We start from the raw sequence: 19,474 nt of genomic DNA on the forward strand, positions 1-19,474 counted from the left end.
TTAAAGTGCCCACATATAGCCCATATGGTAGTGGGACACTGCATCAAGATGAATCAGGCGTGGATCAGCCAGGATTTCAACACACCAATGTCTGATGCATGAGACTAGATCATCCATGGTGCCACACCAACATTTTGACAAAAGAGACCGTTTTCTTCTGGCTACCTGCCTCAGCTACTATTCTGATGCTGTTACCCACCTGATGCCAAACATCTGATGCCAAGTGCTTCTTCTTTCACCCACCATCTCCAGCGAGTACTAGTATTAACACCCACATCCACACTATGTCACCTTGCCACTCTGTGGCCTACTGATGCTGCCATGTCCACACTTACATCACCTTGCCACTCTGTGGCCTACTAATGCTGCCATGTCCACACTATGTCACATGCCACTCTGTTGTATCATGTTACTGCTGCTGCCATGTCCACACTATGTCACCATGCCACTCTGTTGTATCATGCTGCTGCTGCCATGTCCACTCTATGTCACCTTGCACCTTGCCACTCTGCCCTCCTGATGCTGCCATCTCCACGCTATGTAACGTGGCCACTCGCTGGCCTCTACATACTGCTGCCAGCTACATACTCTGTGATTGTGTCACTCGATGGCCTCCTCATACTGCTGCCACCTCCACACTGTCATTGTGCCGCTCTGTGGCCTCCTGATGCTGCCGCCACCTCCACACTTTGTCATTGGGCCACTGTGTGGTCTCTTCATGCTTTCCCTTCAGGGACCCTTGGACCCGGGATTTAAATTATTTCGGTTCAGATAGCCGGATGGCTAATGGATTCCCGTTTGCGGTCTGTTTTAAAATATAACGTTTATTTACTATTCTTTAAAAATATATACGGGAAGACAAAAAAAGAAAAGGAAATGTCTTAAAATTAAAGTGCACTTGTGCTTGGCAGCAATCAGTATTTTGTTTGTTGGTAATTTACTGCTTGTGTTTGCAGTCACTCTTTCTTCATGTAACTACCTCTCTATCCTAAGGAATAATTCCTGATCTACTTTCCTCCTCCGGGTTTATGGAAATATAACCAGATGACAGCTCCCTGTCAATCCTGCATCGGAGAGACTCTAATATATATAGCTATGTTCCTTTGTTCAACTTAGGTGGATAGAGGGTTGCTGTTTGTATCGGCTACAGCCGGTGTCTGCAGCTCACCGGGAGCCGAACACCAAGCACACACACTCGCTTAAAACCTAACTAGCAGCTCCCCCGACATGTTTCACCACAGATGTGGCGTCTTCAGGGGCAATGGAGCTACTATCAACAAGATCGCCAGGTGATTTGTATATATCCAGTGGGTGGGTCTTTCCCTCCCCACTCTCCAATGAGTTGGCGGCGATCCTGTGATAGTCATATAGTTAGGCCAATAGGATCCATCTCTACGTCTGGTCTGGCACCGAACTGACCAGTATTATTGTCAGGTATGCACCTGCGTACGAACTCTTCCCCACATACTGCCTACCTGTTCCGGCTGCAGTATGTCTCCTACCAGAAGGATTCTCCGTACAGACGTTAAGTATGTGCACATGCGCACCACACTCCATCTCGCTTCACCATCCTTTGTCCCCACTACGCATGCCCACACACTTAGACCATCAGGCCATACAGAGCCACGATCCAAGTTACCTCTGCGCATGCGTCCACACTCTATGAATCCTGACATCTTCCGATTCTGCTCTCCACTTCTTCTGCCAATTATAAGTCGGTGCGCATGCGTTCTACGCTCTATCAGTGTTTCATTTGTTGTTGCTCCTGCGCATGCCCACAGACTAAGTCTCAGAATACATGATTCCCCCAAAGGCGCATGCGTCTATGCTTTATTGATGTTTCATTAGTTTTTACTCCTGCGCATGTCCTTAGACATAGTCTCAATTCTCCCATGATCAAACCTTTAAGTATTTTATGTCCCGATTAGTTGGAAGTTGCTGATATATAATTTCCACTACGTATGTTCTTTTTTGAAAGGATTTTTTTCCCTATATTTTTCTTCCTATTACATTTAAGGGACACCAGGCTTAGTTTGCTTATTCACCTTTTATTCTCATAGGAGATGGGGATAACTCCATCGTATAGATGGTGAATCATGTTATGTTCCTGAGTGACAGACAGAGATGGTGTAAGGAGGAAAGAAGGGAGAAAGAGCGAGAGAGGAGGGGACAAAAGGAATATTGGGTGTTTTATATTCCATAAGGAATTTCAAATCCATCCTGTTCTCAGGAGACACTACTACTGTAATTTCTGATATTATATTTTATATTTGACAGTAGATCCTATGGGATAGGATATATACTCCTACTGTACCTCACTGATATAACAGTATACAACAATATATCATCTTGTATCTATCCTATCTATGACCTAATTTAATATGTTTTCTTGTTTTTCCCACCTAATTTACTATATATGGGTCATAAGATGCATATTACACTACTAAAAATCCTATGGTTGATGCCGACCTGGATGGTAATTGGCCTTCCTTATTTTCTCTAAAAATCTTCCTTTTATTACTTATATATCCACTTATTTAATGTTTTTCTATATACTTCAGTATATTAGGTTTCCTTTTTATATACATATATAATTTTCAACTAAATGAATGCTGCGAATGAAAATCCTTCATTCAGTCCAGAGGGACTCATAGTATTTAGTCTATCAATCCAACGGGCTTCACATTGTAACAGTTTTTTATCTAGATTACCTCCTCTTGGTCCCATGGATAACTTTTCTATTCCCCAAAATCTCAGAATCGAGCTTTGGTTACCATGTATATATTTAACATGTCTAGCTAAAGGGGTATCTTTGTCTGTTTCGATTGTGCTTAGATGTCCTGAGATCCGACGTCTCAACTCTTGTATCGTTTTACCCACATACAATTTTGGGCATGGGCAGGCAGCTATGTAGATAACTCCTTGTGTTCTACATGTTATCAATTGTCTAATTGTATATTCTTTCCCATCTCCAGGGTTTGTAAATTTCCTAATACGAGGTATGTATTTGCAAAAGGAGCAGTTTCCACATGGTGATGAGCCCTTATATTTTTCTCTTTCTTCAGTAGGTTGGATTTTTTCTTCTGCCAGGTGACTATGAACCAACTGATCCTTGAGATTCGGACCTCTCCTGTACGTTATGGATGGATATGGGGTAAGTACCTTCCCTAGATCTCTATCGGATCGTATTATATGCCAGTACTTTTTAATTATACGGCATATCTCGTCATTATATCCATCATAAGTAGCAATACACCTGATGACTTCACTTTTTTTGTGAGTTGTTGTTTTCAATAATTCTTCTCTATTCAGGCTTTTAGCTCTATTATAGGCCTTCTTTAGAGATCTAGTCGAGTATCCTCTCTTTTTAAATCTCTGGAATAGCTGTTCACTCTCTCTATCAAAAGAGATTTCATCCGAGCAGTTCCTACGTGCCCTCAGATATTGGCCAGTTGGTATTCCTCTTTTTAGAGGAGGTGGGTGCCAACTGCTCCAATGCAAATAGCTGTTTGTTGCTGTCGTTTTTCTATATACCTCTGTAGTGAGATGACCCTCTTCTGATTTTTTTATTTTTAAATCAAGAAATACTATCTCCTCATTCTGTACCTCAAAGGTGTACTTCATCCCTATATTATTATTATTGAGTCTCTGAGTGAATTCCTGAAACAAAGCGTGACCTCCATCCCATAAAATGTGGATGTCGTTAATATATCTGCCCCAAAAATTAATATGGCAGACATATGACGACATCTCATCCGTGAATACAAAATAATTTTCCCACCACCCTAAAAATAAATTTGCATACGTAGGGGCACATGATGTCCCCATCGCAGTCCCATTTATTTGGTGATAATAGTGTTCCTGAAACATAAAATAATTGTGCTCCAAAATAAATCTAAGTGCTGATAAAACAAATTCATTATGTTTTTTGAAATTTTGACTTTTTGTATTCAAATAATATTCTACAGCGTGTATTCTTAGTCAGTGCTGAATATTACTATAAAGTGACTCAACGTCTAGACTTGCTAGAATAGTATTAGGTGTGACAGTGATAGCATTAATTTTTAAAAGTAAATCCTTCGTATCCCTAATATATGAGGGTAAAGCTGTCACGAAAGGCCTCAGTATTTGATCAACATATTCACTCAGAGCTTGCGTTAAATTTTCATTCCCCGAAACAATCGGTCTCCCAGGGATGGGCTTTTTGTTCTTGTGCACCTTTGGTAAGGCATAAAATGTGGAGATAGTCGGGTTTTTGTTAAATAGATATTGATATTCATCCTTTGAGATGACATTTGCCTGATGTGCCTCTGTGAGGAGATTTTTTAGTTCACTCGTAAATTCTTTTGTAGGGTCATGAGACAGAGCTTTATAAGTTCTTCTATCTCTAAGAAGTCTGAGGACCATCTCTACATAATCATTTTTGTCTTGTATGACTATGTTGCCCCCCTTATCACTAGGTTTTATTATTATATTGCCATTTTTCTTTAGGGTCTCTAGGGCTTCATGTTCTTGATCACTCAGATTAGAACTAATGTGATCCTTCCTCATCTTGAAAGATTTTATATCATGGGTCACCAATTGCACAAAAGTCTCTATCTCCTGAAATTGTGTAAAATTTGGAGTAGTCCTTGATTTAGGTTTTAAAGTCGAGAAAGGTGGATCCGGAATGATCTGATATCCTTCACTCTCTTTCAATAGATCTTCTAAAGTCTCTACACATCTTTTTTCATTTTCAAAGGTCTTACGTACATCATTTTCTTCTTGTTTGTGTACCTTGTGTAGGGCTAATTTCCGAGCGAAAAGGTTTATATCCTTGATCCAAAGAAACTTGTCACACTGAGGGACTGGCGCAAAGGTAAGACCTTTACTTAAAAGTGTCTGTTGTGAGGTGGTAATCATATGAGTAGAAAGATTTATGATCTGTCTTTCATCTACATCTATTTCTGGCCCTGGTTCAGTCACTTGCTGTAATACCATTTTTCCCTGTCCCTCAATTGGACCCCTGGTTGTCCTAAAAAAAGGGGGGCAATGGGGGGAGTTCTCTCCTTCAAGCCCATGTTGGTCTGAGATGAAGATGTAGGAATCTGACATGGTATGCCAGGGGGCTGATAAACCATTTGGTTCTGACCCATATTTTCCCCCTGAGACAAACCAAAAGAAAATGGTTGTGAAGATGATGATGGGTGGGTTAACATAGGGTTTGTATTTGTATTGGCCATTGACGTGCTCAGATTTGTAGTGGCCTGTTTTCTTATTGCTCCTTCCGGACATGGTTGGAAGGATTCTCGTCTCTCTTGAGATTGTTTCTTTGGAGGGTACTGTCTTTTATTAGTTTTTCGTTTAATACCCTTAACTCGATTTCCCTGTGCACCTGAACTGTAATTTGAACCCTCTGTACCCGAGGTCTCTGATTCAGAGTTATCACAGTATCTACGTTGTGGGATCCTATTTGTCCCTCTATTTCTCCAGATATATACCCTGTCCATCTCAAAATCGGTACGGTCCCTGATATATTTTCTGTGCTTTCTCTCTTTAATCTCGTTTTGTAGTAGATCTATATTTTTCTTTATTTTCTGTTCAAGGTCAGAGAACTCAGGGTGTTGACTAAAATCTTGTATTTCTTTTATTTCTTTCTCCAGCTGTTGATCAATCTTTTGAAAGAATCCCTTCTCATAATCTGACAGATACTTTAGTAATTTTAATGAGCACTCAGTTAATAGGCCTTCCCAACCCTTAGTGAACTGTGTGTCCTCCAAATGCACATTAGGTCTTAAAGGGATGCGTAGTCCTCTATATATCATCCCCTGTTGGATGTAGGTTTCCAGACTAGCTATTTCCCACCACGATCTTACATGTTTACTGTATGTATTATTTAGATTTCTAAACGCTCCACTTATATCTGTTTGGCCCAGATGTATATGAGCATTAGAGAATACCTGATTTGCCTCAATGGTGAGATTCTCTAGGCTTAATTTCTGTTTTAAAAAACCTGACATGCCCTGGTGATTTCTGTTATTCTCTCCAGTTATATACTGGCTTTTTTACAGGTAACTCTCTGCTCACTAGCCCTCTGGATCCAATTATTGTATTGCATCCGTCAGCACTCATCCAGTCTTAGGAAACCTATCAGTGAAGGCTCTCACTGTATAGGGGTCTAAGTCATCGGAGGGTTAACCTCCATTCACAATTTCCCTTCAGTGACCCTTGGACCGGGATTTAAATTATTTCGGTTCAGATAGCCAGATGGCTAATGGATTCCCGTTTGCGGTCTGTTGAACCAGGGCCAGAAATAGATGTAGATGAAAGACAGATCATAAATCTTTCTACTCATATGATTACCACCTCACAACAGACACTTTTAAGTAAAGGTCTTACCTTTGCGCCAGTCCCTCAGTGTGACAAGTTTCTTTGGATCAAGGATATAAACCTTTTCGCTCGGAAATTAGCCCTACACAAGGTACACAAACAAGAAGAAAATGATGTACGTAAGACCTTTGAAAATGAAAAAAGATGTGTAGAGACTTTAGAAGATCTATTGAAAGAGAGTGAAGGATATCAGATCATTCCGGATCCACCTTTCTCGACTTTAAAACCTAAATCAAGGACTACTCCAAATTTTACACAATTTCAGGAGATAGAGACTTTTGTGCAATTGGTGACTCATGATATAAAATCTTTCAAGATGAGGAAGGATCACATTAGTTCTAATCTGAGTGATCAAGAACATGAAGCCCTAGAGACCCTAAAGAAAAATGGCAATATAATAATAAAACCTAGTGATAAGGGGGGCAACATAGTCATACAAGACAAAAATGATTATGTAGAGATGGTCCTCTAGACTTCTTAGAGATAGAAGAACTTATAAAGCTCTGTCTCATGACCCTACAAAAGAATTTACGAGTGAACTAAAAAATCTCCTCACAGAGGCACATCAGGCAAATGTCATCTCAAAGGATGAATATCAATATCTATTTAACAAAAACCTGACTATCTCCACAATTTATGCCTTACCAAAGGTGCACAAGAACAAAAATCCCATCCCTGGGAGACCGATTGTTTCGGGGAATGAAAATTTAATGCAAGCTCTGAGTGAATATGTTGATCAAATACTGAGGCCTTTCGTGACAGCTTTACCCTCATATATTAGGGATACGAAGGATTTACTTTTAAAAATTAATGATATCACTGTCACACCTAATACTATTCTAGCAAGTCTAGACTTTGAGTCACTTTATAGTAATATTCAGCACTCACTAGGAATACACGCTGTAGAATATTATTTGAATACAAAAAGTCAAAATTTCAAAAAACATAATGAATTTGTTTTATCAGCACTTAGATTTATTTTGGAGCACAATTATTTTATGTTTCAGGAACACTATTATCACCAAATAAATGGGACTGCGATGGGGACATCATGTGCCCCTACGTATGCAAATTTATTTTTAGGGTGGTGGGAAAATTATTTTGTATTCACGGATGAGATGTTGTCATATGTCTGCCATATTAATTTTTGGGGCAGATATATTGACGACATCCTCATTTTATGGGATGGAGGTCACGCTTTGTTTCAGGAATTCACTCAGAGACTCAATAATAATAATATAGGGATGAAGTACACCTTTGAGGTACAGAATGAGGAGATAGTATTTCTTGATTTAAAAATAAAAAAATCAGAAGAGGGTCATCTCACTACAGAGGTATATAGAAAAACGACAGCAACAAACAGCTATTTGCATTGGAGCAGTTGGCACCCACCTCCTCTAAAAAGAGGAATACCAACTGGCCAATATCTGAGGGCACGTAGGAACTGCTCGGATGAAATCTCTTTTGATAGAGAGAGTGAACAGCTATTCCAGAGATTTAAAAAGAGAGGATACTCGACTAGATCTCTAAAGAAGGCCTATAATAGAGCTAAAAGCCTGAATAGAGAAGAATTATTGAAAACAACAACTCACAAAAAAAGTGAAGTCATCTATATAATACGATCCGATAGAGATCTAGGGAAGGTACTTACCCCATATCCATCCATAACGTACAGGAGAGGTCCGAATCTCAAGGATCAGTTGGTTCATCGTCACCTGGCAGAAGAAAAAATCCAACCTACTGAAGAAAGAGAAAAATATAAGGGCTCATCACCATGTGGAAACTGCTCCTTTTGCAAATACATACCTCGTATTAGGAAATTTACAAACCCTGGAGATGGGAAAGAATATACAATTAGACAATTGATAACATGTAGAACACAAGGAGTTATCTACATAGCTGCCTGCCCATGCCCAAAATTGTATGTGGGTAAAACGATACAAGAGTTGAGACGTCGGATCTCAGGACATCTAAGCACAATCGAAACAGACAAAGATACCCCTCTAGCTAGACATGTTAAATATATACATGGTAACCAAAGCTCGATTCTGAGATTTTGGGGAATAGAAAAGTTATCCATGGGACCAAGAGGAGGTAATCTAGATAAAAAACTGTTACAATGTGAAGCCCGTTGGATTGATAGACTAAATACTATGAGTCCCTCTGGACTGAATGAAGGATTTTCATTCGCAGCATTCATTTAGTTGAAAATTATATATGTATATAAAAAGGAAACCTAATATACTGAAGTATATAGAAAAACATTAAATAAGTGGATATATAAGTAATAAAAGGAAGATTTTTAGAGAAAATAAGGAAGGCCAATTACCATCCAGGTCGGCATCAACCATAGGATTTTCAGTAGTGTAATATGCATCTTATGACCTATATATAGTAAATTAGATGGGAAAAACAAGAAAACATATTAAATTAGGTCATAGATAGGATAGGTACAAGATGATATATTGTTGTATACTGTTATATCAGTGAGGTACAGTAGGAGTATATATCCTATCCCATAGGATCTACTGTCAAATATAAAATATAATATCAGAAATTACAGTAGTAGTGTCTCCTGAGAACAGGATGGATTTGAAATTCCTTATGGAATATAAAACACCCAATATTCCTTTTGTCCCCTCCTCTCTCGCTCTTTCTCCCTTCTTTCCTCCTTACACCATCTCTGTCTGTCACTCAGGAACATAACATGATTCACCATCTATACGATGGAGTTATCCCCATCTCCTATGAGAATAAAAGGTGAATAAGCAAACTAAGCCTGGTGTCCCTTAAATGTAATAGGAAGAAAAATATAGGGAAAAAAATCCTTTCAAAAAAGAACATACGTAGTGGAAATTATATATCAGCAACTTCCAACTAATCGGGACATAAAATACTTAAAGGTTTGATCATGGGAGAATTGAGACTATGTCTAAGGACATGCGCAGGAGTAAAAACTAATGAAACATCAATAAAGCATAGACGCATGCGCCTTTGGGGGAATCATGTATTCTGAGACTAAGTCTGTGGGCATGCGCAGGAGCAACAACAAATGAAACACTGATAGAGTCTAGAACGCATGTGCACCGACTTATAATTGGCAGAAGAAGTGGAGAGCAGAATCGGAAGATGTCAGGATTCATAAAGTGTGGACGCATGCGCAGAGGTAACTTGGATCGTGGCTCTGTATGGCCTGATGGTCTAAGTGTGTGGGCATGCGTAGTGGGGACAAAGGATGGTGAAGCGAGATGGAGTGTGGTGCGCATGTGCACATACTTAACGTCTGTACGGAGAATCCTTCTGGTAGGAGACATACTGCAGCCGGAACAGGTAGGCAGTATGTGGGGAAGAGTTCGTACGCAGGTGCATACCTGACAATAATACTGGTCAGTTCGGTGCCAGACCAGACGTAGAGATGGATCCTATTGGCCTAACTATATGACTATCACAGGATCGCCGCCAACTCATTGGAGAGTGGGGAGGGAAAGACCCACCCACTGGATATATAAATGCTAAATCACCTGGCGATCTTGTTGATAGTAGCTCCATTTCCCCTAAAGACGCCACATCTGTGGTGAAACATGTCGGGGGAGCTGCTAGTTAGGTTTTAAGCGAGTGTGTGTGCTTGGTGTTCGGCTCCCGGTGAGCTGCAGACACCGGCTGTAGCCGATACAAACAGCAACCCTCTATCCACCTAAGTTGAACAAAGGAACATAGCTATATATATTAGAGTCTCTCCGGTGCAGGATTGACAGGGAGCTGTCATCTGGTTATATTTCCATAAACCCGGAGGAGGAAAGTAGATCAGGAATTATTCCTTAGGATAGAGAGGTAGTTACATGAAGAAAGAGTGACTGCAAACACAAGCTGTAAATTACCAACAAACAAAATACTGATTGCTGCCAAGCACAAGACATTTCCTTTTCTTTTTTTGTCTTCCCGTATATATTTTTAAAGAATAGTAAATAAACGTTATATTTTAAAACAGACCGCAAACGGGAATCCATTAGCCATCCGGCTATCTGAACCGAAATAGTCTCTTCATGCTGCTTCCACCTCACCACTCTGTCATTGGGACACTCTGTGGACTTCTCATGCTGTTCACACCCTCCCCACTTCATGACTGGGCCACTATTTTGGCTTTCGGCCTGGCTGACATCATCATTTATTTGACCTTTCTTCTGATCTGTCAGAAGAAAGGAAAAATGAGACGCACAACAGATCCTTTCTGTGTAGAAGCTAAAAGGACTGTATGGTCCCATCAGAATTGGCTTATGATTTGGTAGCCAAAAGCAGGAGTGGGTACAAAACACAGAAGACATGCAAATATTCCATTCACGTGTCATCCACTCCTGTTTTTATTGGCATTAGCAATACTGAGCAAATGCTGACCGAGTGAAGGCGTATGCTTCAAAGACAGGATCTGTTTTTTGTGGGTTATTGTTCTGACGGATCAGAGGAAGGGCAAATTAATCAGTGACGTCAACACAAACTTACTGCTGACATCCTCTCCACTCTGTCAGGGGGACTCTACTTGTATAAGCGTGTAATAGAACAGGTCCTGAAGACATCTATGTGGAATCAGCTGACAAGGGTGTAAAAGGAGTGCACTTCTTCTTGACACTAACATCGACCTATAAGGCAGAGTTCATACTTGAGTTATTAGGCCAGTTTTGGCAAATTTAAGTATACTTTCTTATAATTTTAATAAAGTTTTGGTTTAATAAAATTAATATGAAAATATTTAATAGATGTAATAATAAAAATTAAATGTTGCATAAGACAAGAGAGAATCGGGCAGTCTTCTGTTTATTCAACGACATGGAGAAAGCATTCAAAAAAAATAATTACTCTCCACCTGGAGCTGAATTCTGTCAAGATTGATGCAAGTGTGGTATTGCCTACTCATCCAGCAAGATACTTCTGGTGGAACCTGCCTGGCATCCTGTGGTGCAAGGAGATGGTCTTCGGATTCCCACACAGACGTCTCAGAAATGAACCGAGGCTCCAAAATGCAGCTCCTGGGAAGATCATGGAGCATCCCGATCATCCGTCATATATTCGCCCCACTTTATTTTGAAAGTGTGTAGAAACCGTGTGGGACCCCCACACTGCAGATTGATCATGGAGACACCGAATTTTATAATATATATGGAATAAATTTCAAAATAATATGTTCAATAAATTTAATAGTAACATTTAAAAATTTTCTTAGGAGAGAATCGGTCAGTCTTCGTTGCGATGGAGAAAGCATTCCAAAAAAAAAATTCCTCTACACCTGGAGCCGAATCCTGTCAAGATTGATGCAAGTGCGGAATGACACGTGCCGTGCATGACACACGTCCTGAACTTAGTCGTGCAGCGATTCGTTGCCAAATACCCCGGGGTCCAGGATGTCTTGCGGCAGGCCAGGAAAATCTCTGGCCATTTTAGAAGATCTTACACGGCCATGGCTCGCCTTGCTGATGTTCAGTGGCGACACCACTGGCCAATCAGACGTCTGATTTGTGACTGCCTGGAGCGCTGCACCTTGTATATGCTTGATAGGCTGCTCCAGTAGAAACGTGTCGTTAACAACTACCTGTACGAACTCTTGACAGGTTCTGGGGAGCTTGTTTTTTTTTCACCTCGCCAGTGGCTGCTCATGCACAACGCATGCAGACTTCTGCGGCCATTTGATGAGATCAACAAACTGGTCAGTCGCAGCCAGGGCGCCATCAATGACATTGTACCTTACACCTTCTTTCTGGAGCATGTATTGCATCGTGTCATTGATCAAGCCATCGAGGAGCAGGAAGATGAAGAAGTCGCAATGCTTAATGAATTCCCAGGGGGGCTGCTCCAACTGAGAGAAGTCAGCAGGAGTCTGAAGAGGAGTCAGAGGAGGATGGTGGCTGGGGTGAGGAGGAGGAGCAAGAAGAGAAGGCTTTATACTTTTCTGGTATCCCTGGTGTTGTCCATGGAAATACGGCTTCGACCCTCTGATATACTGCACATCTGGGATAAGACGTGCATAAGTGACTGTCACATTTAGGCCAGAAATATGGCTTTTTGGTTACTGGGGTGAAAAAACCCTCTAATATACTGCACATCTGGGATTAGACGTGCATAAGTGACTGTCACATTTAGGCCAGAAATACGGCTTTTTGGTTACTGGGGTGAAAAAACACTCTAATATACTGCACATCTGGGATTAGACGTGCATAAGTGAGTGTCACATTTAGGCCAGAAATACGGCTTTTTGGTTACTGGGGTGAAAAAACCCTCTAATATACTGCACATCTGGGATTAGACGTGCATAAGTGACTGTCATATTTAGGCCAGAAATACCGCTGTCATATAGAGTTAAAAAAAATTTTTTTAGTGCAACACCCTACATCAGGGATTTTATTGGCAGTTAATTATTTTTAACAGACTTAACCACTTTTTACTTTGCTTTGTAAATGCTAACTATGAGGCAAACATCTAATAAGGGACGCGGTCATGGTCGTGGTGGTGGTGTTGGTGGAGCCTCTGGTGCAGGGAGAGGACGTGGCCATTCTGCCACAGCTACACGTCCTACTGAACCTACTACCTCAGATCCCAGTAGCCGCCAGAATCTACAGCGATATTTGGTCGGGCCTAATGCCGTTCTAAGGATGGTAAGGCCTGAGCAAGTACAGGCGCTAGTCAATTGGGTGGCCGACAGTGGATCCAGCACGTTCACATTATCTCCCACCCAGTCTTCTGCAGAAAGCGCACAGGTGGCGCCTGAAACCCATGTCCATCAGTCTGTCACATCACCCCCGTGCATATCGGGGAACCTGTCTGAGCCTCAAGTCATGCAGCAGTCTCTTATGCTGTTTGAAGACTCTGCTGGCAGGGTTTCCCAAGGGCATCCACCTAGCCCTTCCCCATGGGTGGAAGACACAGAATGCACTGACGCACAACCACTTATGTTTCCTGATGAGGACATGGGAATACCACCTCAGCACGTCTCTGATGATGACGAAACACAGGTGCCATCTGCTGCGTCTTTCTGCAGTGTGCAGACCGAAAAGGAGGTCTGGGTGGAAGACTTATGCAGGGAACAATGAGGTCCTAGACCCCACATGGAATAAAGGTCGTGCCACTGACTTTCAGAGTTCGGAGGAAGAGGCAGTGGTGAGACCGAGCCAACAGCGTAGCAAAAGCGGGAGCAGGGTGCAAAAGCAGAGCAGCCATCACCAAAACAGTTCGCCTGCTACTGGCCAGTGGCCACCGTCACCAGGGACCGAGCACACCAAATGCAGCTTCAAGGAGTTCCCTGGCATGGCACTTCTTCACACAATGTGCTGACGACAAGACCTGAGTGGTTTGCACGCTGTGCCATCAGAGCCTGAAGCGAGGCATTAACTTTCTGAACCTTAGCACAACCTGCATGACCAGGCATCTACATGCGAGACACGGGCTGCAGTGGAGTAAGCACCTTCAAAACCAAGAAAGGGCTCAGGTCCCTCCTTCCTCTTCTGCTGCTGCCTCGCCCTCTTCCTCCGCCTCTGGAGGAACGTTGGCACCTGCCGCCCAGCAAACAGAGGATGTGCCTCCAACAACACTACCTCCGTCACCAAGCATCTCCACATGTCACACGGAAACGTTCAATATGCCAGGGGGAGAGAAACAGAACTGGATCGCACATCCACAATGCTATGCTTTGATCTAACTCGCTTATCAGCGCTATATTCAAGTGTACAGCCCCCCATACAGCATGCTGTACAAGAGGCATCAGTGTACATTTTGATCAAAAGGCATAAGCCCACTCACCACGCCAAGGAAGCGTTCAGCTCTTCATCTCACAAACCTTTGAGAGAAAGCGTAAATTCCCACCTAGCCACCCTTGATCCCTGGCCCTTAATTCTATCATTTCTAAACTACTGGCCTTTGAAATTCTGTCATTCAGGCTGGTGGAGACGGACAGCTTCAAACAGCTCATATCGCTTGCTGTCCCACAGTACGTCGTTCCCAGCCGCCACTACTTCTCCAGGAGAGCCGTGCCCTCTCTGCACAACCAAGTATCGGATAAAATCAAGTGTGTACTGCGTAACGCCATCTGTGGCAAGGTCCACCTAACCACAGATACGCGGACCAGTAAGCACGGCCAGGGAAGCTATATCTCCCTAACTGCACACTGGGTAAATGTAGTGGCGGCTGGGCCCCAGGCGGAGAGCTGTTTGGCGCACGTCCTTCCGCCGCCAAGGATCGCAGGGCATCATTCTTTGTCTCCTGTTGCCTCCTCTTCCTACTCGGCTTCCTCCTCCTCTTCTACCACCTCCTCATCCGGTCAGCGACAGACTTTCACCAACAATTTCAGCACAGCCAGGGGTAAACGTCAGCAGGCCGTTATGAAACTGATGTGTTTGGGGGACAGGCCCCAAACCGTGCAGGAGTTGTGGCGGGGTATAGAACAACAGACCGACGAGTGGTTGCTGCCAGTGAGCCTCAAGCCCGGCCTGGTGGTGTGTGATAATGGATGAAATCTCGTTGCAGCTCTGGGACTTGCTGGTTTGACGCACATCTTTTGCCTGGCGCATGTGCTGAATTTGGTGGTGCAGAAATTCATTCACAACTACCCCGACATGTCAGAGCTGCTGTGTAAAGTGCGGGCCGTCTGTGCACGCTTCCGGCGTTCTCATCCTGACGCCGCTCGGCTGTCTGCTCTACAGCGTGACTTCGGCCTTCCCGCTCACTGCCTCATATGAGATGTGTCCACCAGGTGGAACTCCACCTTGCACATGCTGGAGAGACTTAAAGACGCAGCCGCCTGTCCACAGCCAACGTGGACAAGCTCACGTTCATTAAAATAAACCAGACTTGAATCCCTCAGGACTTGTCTAAATAGACAGTTCTAACAGCCTCAACCATCCATCCTTGTACTCAAGTGCACTTATTCCTTTTTTTATTTTTATATGTCCCAATATTTTGGGGGATACCACTATCTAAAAATGCAAAATAACACACATCTGTGATGGCTACCTATTTCTCCTTCGCTGACGCTTCCACCTAGACCGCCACGTGAGCCTACACGGCCACATCCACCTATTCACCGCCTCCTCAACCTCTTCCTCCTACATCATTCCTAATTTATATTTTTTTATGGTCTTTTATGTTTTTTTAATTAATTTCTCTATCCACATTTGTTTGCAGAACAGTTGCCATGCTCTCAAGCACATTTTGATGCCTTTTGCAGCCCTCTAGCCCTTTCCAGGACTATTTCAGAGCCATTTTAGTGCCCAAAAGTTCAGGTCCCCATTGACTTCAATGGGGTTCGGGTTCAAGTTCAGGTCCCAAACCGAACTTTTTTTTCAAGTTCGGCCGAATTCGTCGAACCCGAACATCCAGGTGTCCGCTCAACTCTACTGGTAATGCCTCTCCCTATACACCCAAGCATTCTGCTAGCATTTCCTGCTGCTCTATGACATTATCTGCCTTCATTTAAGTCTTCTATAATAATGAACCCTAAATCCCTTTTCTCTGATACTGAGTGTAACGGTCACGTATACACACACACAGGGGGAAGGATAGTGACCACTATGCTCCACCCTCACCCCTGGCCCTGCCTACTTGCCTCACGAGTCCTGATGACAGGGGACAACTGGACGGCAGTCCCTAACTTAGGATACGTGCGGGAAGGACAGACAAGACAAATAACGGATAGTGAATGGGCCGGGTCAAAACCAAGAGGACAACGCAGTACAGAGGGATAAGCAAAGAAAGGTCAGGAGAAGCCGGGGTCATAAATACCAGGAGAGTCGAGAAGTACCAAAGGAGTCCGCAAAGAATAGTCAGGTGGAAGCCGAGGTCAATATGCCAGGAAGGATGCGCAGTACAGGAGGAGCAGGCAAAGGATCTTCAGGGAACAGGATCAGGTAAGTACACAGGTATCCAACAACTGCCAGGAACCTAAATTAACAGGCAACCTGTGGCCAGCAGGCTGCCTGTATTTATAGTGGGTAGTTAGGGTCATGTGATGCGGCCAGCGTCACATGACTTACAGACCGACCAGTCGAGCACCGAGTGATCAGCTCGGCGCTCAAGGCAGACCTATGAGCAGGGAGCCTCCCAGCTAGCAAAGCCGCCCTGGGAATGAGGTCAAACACAGATCCTCGCTCCCGAAGCTAAGCAGCAGGTCTGCAGCTGATGGGAGACCGAGTGCGCCTTCGGCACCCCGTTACACTGGGGTTAGGACTGTATCACTGATTTTATATTCTGCTCTTTGGTTTTTTACGCCCCAGGTGCTTTATCTTGCACTTATCAACATTAAATTTTAGTTGCCAGATTTTGGACCATTCCTCTAGTTTTCCTAAATCCTTTTCCATTTGGTGCATCCCTCCAGGAACATCTTTGTGTCATCAGCAAAAGACACACCTTACCATCGAGGCCTTCTGCAATTTCGCTGATAAAGATATTAAACAATATGGGTCCCAGAACAGATCCCTGAGGTACCCCACTGGTAACAAGACCATGGTCTGAAAATACTTCATTGACTACAAACCTCTGTTGTCTGTCTCTCAGCCACTGCGTAATCCATTCAACAATATGGAAGTCCAAGCACAAAGACTGCAATTTATTGATAAGCCTTCTATGTGGGACAGTATCAAAAGCCTTACTAAAGTCTAAATAAGCGATGTCTACTGCACCTCCGCCATCTATTATTTTAGTATCCCAATCAAAAAAATCAATAAGATTAGTTTGATGTGATCTCCCTGAAGTAAACCCATGCTGTTTTTCATCTTTTAATCCATGGGATTTTAGATGTTCCACAATCCTCTCCTTAAGTATGGTTTCCATTAATTTCCCCACTATTGATGTCAGGCTTACTGGCCTATAGTTGCCTGATTCCTCCCTGCTACCTTTCTTGTGAATGGGCACAACATTTGCTAATTTCCAATCTTTTGGGACGACTCCTGTTACCAGTGATTAGTTAAATAAATCTGTTAATGGTTTTGCTAGTTCACCGCTAAGCTAGTTCTTTATCTTCTTCCATATACCTTCCTTCTTTTGTTTTTAATTTGCCAATTCCTTGTTTTAGTTTCCTTTTTTCATTTATGTATCTGAAAAATGTATTATCACTTTTTTTCACCGACTGAGCTAATTTCTCTTCTGCCTGTGCTTTAGAAGCTCTTATAACTTGTTTGGCCTCTCTCTGCCTAATCTTATAAATTTGCCTGTCATCCTCGTTTTTTTATTTTTTTATAATTAGTAAATGCAATATTTTTTATTTTTAATGATTTTGGCCACTTCTGCTGAGTACCACAGTAGTCTCTTCCTTATTTTGTTTTTAGTGACAAGCCTAATGCAATTATCTGTTGCTTTCAATAGTGCCACTTTTAAGTAGTCCCATTTCTCCTGGACTCCATTGAAACTGTTCCAATCTGATAGGGACTTGTATACCACTAATCTAATTTTAGAAAAGTCAGTTTTTCTAAAATCTAAAAATTTTGTTTTTGTGTGGTGTGACTCAGTCACTGTACTTCTAGTAAACCACACTGACTGGTGATCACTAGACCCCAAGTTTTCCCCTACAGTAATATCAGATACCAAATTCCCATTTGTGAATACTAAATCTAAAATGGCCTCCTTCCGGGTTGGCTCCTCAATAGAGTTGAGCGAACACCTGGATGTTCGGGTTCGAAAAGTTCGGCCGAACTTCCCGACCCGAACTTCGTCCCGAACCCGAACCCCATTGAAGTCAATGGGGACCCGAAATTTTCGGCACTAAAAAGGCTGTAAAACAGCCCAGGAAAGAGCTAGAGGGCTGCAAAAGGCAGCAACATGTAGGTAAATCCCCTGCAAACAAATGTGGATAGGGAAATGAATTAAAATGAAAATAAAATATATAAAAATAAACCAATATCAATTGGAGAGAGGTCCCATAGCAGAGAATCTGGCTTCATGTCAGCAGAGAATCAGTCTGCATGTCATAGCAGAGAATCAGGCTTCACGTCACCCACCACTGGAACAATCCACTGTCACATATTTAGGCCCAGGCACCCAGGCAGAGGAGAGAGGTCCCATAACAGAGATTCAGGCTTCATGTCAGCAGAGAATCAATCTTCATGTCATAGCAGAGAATCAGGCTTCACGTCACCCACCACTGGAACAGGCCACTGTCACATATTTAGGCCCAGGCACCCAGACAGAGGAGAGAGGTCCCGTAACAGAGAATCTGGATTCATGTCAGCACAGAATCAGTCTTCATGTCATAGCAGAGAATCAGGCTTCAGGTCACCCACCACTGGAACAGGCCACTGTCACATATTTAGGCCCAGGCACCCAGGCAGAGAAGAGAGGTCCCATAACAGAGATTCAAGCTTCATGTCAGCATAGAATCAGTCTTCATGTCATAGCAGAGAATCAGGCTTCACGTCACCCACCACTGGAACAGGCCACTGTCACATATTTAGGCCCAGGCACCCAGGCAGAGGAGAGAGGTCCCATAACAGAGATTCAGGCTTCATGTCAGCAGAGAATCAGTCTTCATGTCATAGCAGAGAATCAGGCTTCACGTCACCCACCACTGGAACAGGCCACTGTCACATATTTAGGCCCAGGCACCCAGACAGAGGAGAGAGGTCCCGTAACAGAGAATCTGGCTTCATGTCAGCACAGAATCAGTCTTCATGTCATAGCAGAGAATCAGGCTTCACGTCACCCACCACTGGAACAGGCCACTGTCACATATTTAGGCCCAGGCACCCAGGCAGAGGAGAGAGGTCCCATAACAGAGATTCAGGCTTCATGTCAGCAGAGAATCAGTCTTCATGTCATAGCAGAGAATCAGGCTTCACGTCACCCACCACTGGAACAGGCCACTGTCACATATTTAGGCCCAGGCACCTAGGCAGAGGAGAGAGGTCCCATAACAGATATTCAGGCTTCATGTCAGCAGAGAATCAATCTTCATGTCATAGCAGAGAATCAGGCTTCACATCACCCACCACTGGAACAGGCCACTGTCACATATTTAGGCCCCGGCACCCAGACAGAGGAGAGAGGTCCCGTAACAGAGAATCTGGCTTCATGTCAGCACAGAATCAGTCTTCATGTCATAGCAGAGAATCAGGCTTCACGTCACCCACCACTGGAA

This window comes from Bufo bufo, chromosome 2 (genome assembly GCF_905171765.1).
Source record: "Bufo bufo chromosome 2, aBufBuf1.1, whole genome shotgun sequence".
NCBI classification, from domain to species: Eukaryota; Metazoa; Chordata; class Amphibia; order Anura; family Bufonidae; genus Bufo; species Bufo bufo.